At 38.8% G+C, this 1,243-nt stretch overlaps 1 protein-coding gene across 1 annotated transcript in view; it reads right to left on the bottom strand.

Annotated features, from left to right (window-relative positions):
- The window catches only part of LOC106870258 (uncharacterized), a 16,638-nt gene that overhangs the window by 3,719 nt on the left and 11,676 nt on the right, over positions 1 to 1,243 (bottom strand). The gene's annotated exons all lie outside the window — the stretch shown is intronic.

The following is a 1,243-nucleotide window of genomic DNA, read 5'->3' as shown; positions in this document are numbered from 1 at the left end:
GTTAGGGTTTAAAAGTTCAAAGTGGACTAAATCTTTCATATCCCACCAAACAGATAACAACACCTTACATGTCTGAGGACCTTCTTTAGGCTGGAGTGCCAGTGTTTCCCCTCTCCCTACCCACTGTCTTTGGTGCTTGACGTATTTATAGAGAACCCGTTTCTTGTCACCAGTCACTATTCGGTTCAAAAGAGGTTCATTCATGAGACATGACAGCAGAGGAGAGCACACATTCACTCTGTGCGTGATCCATTGACCCAATTTGATGATTTTTCCAATACCATGCAAGTATCAATGAATGGTTGAATGACCAAATCCAAGCTTCTCTGCTAGTTACAATGGGATTGTGTTCCACCAGCGTTTGCAGGACGTCCTCGTTGAGCTCTACAGATCTTCCAGGACGAGGCTCATCTTCTAGGCTGTAGTTTCTGGCTCGGAATTTATGAAACCACCATTGACACTGGCTTACGCTTAGTTTCTGATCCCAAGACACTGCATTAATATTCCTCATGCTTTCTGTTGCATTGTTGCCTTTACTGAATTCATAAAGCAAAATATTCTCCTTTGTAACTTCCATTATAGCTTTGAAAAAGTAACTATTAAAATTGAACTGCACACTTCAGAACTTGCACTAAGAATAAGTAAATTGTAAAATTACTACCTGCCTTTATAGCAAGTTGATGCAGGTAGTTTATCCCGTCCCCCTCTGACTTTCTGTTCATACAATTGAAAAAACTGCATTATTTATGGGATGACCCAATACAAAATATAACACAGTTTGCTAGACAACACGGGTTCATGAATCATTATAAGGATCTCTTTCAATGGTTCAAGGACATGATTTAGAGAGAAATCAATAAGACTTTATAACAAACTTTAAATATTTTGTTGTCCTTGATCAGTAAGTGTCATTTCTTATTCAATTCCATCAAGAAATCAAAGGAAAGGACATCTGTTCCCTTCAAACGTTGCTTTTGTCACCTGGACATCAATGTTTTGAAACCTATTTCCAGACAGATTCAGTGCTGGGTTACTGAAGCAGAGTTTTCTAGAACTATCATCAAGGAGTTACTAAAATTTCGAAGAATTTCTAGAACGTTTTGGCAACATAGATGCCAGTGTAAATAAAGGGATCATAAGATCAACAGTTCAGTTTGTTTCTAACTATCCAAGAACAGCATTCATCACAGATGGCATCAAGAGGTTGTAAGCATCTGGCAGACCCATTCTGCTGTGTCTGTGG

The sequence above is a fragment of the Octopus bimaculoides genome, unplaced genomic scaffold, assembly GCF_001194135.2.
Source record: "Octopus bimaculoides isolate UCB-OBI-ISO-001 unplaced genomic scaffold, ASM119413v2 Scaffold_18442, whole genome shotgun sequence".
In the NCBI taxonomy this organism is placed as follows: domain Eukaryota; kingdom Metazoa; phylum Mollusca; class Cephalopoda; order Octopoda; family Octopodidae; genus Octopus; species Octopus bimaculoides.
This window is presented reverse-complemented; position numbering and strand designations above follow the sequence as displayed.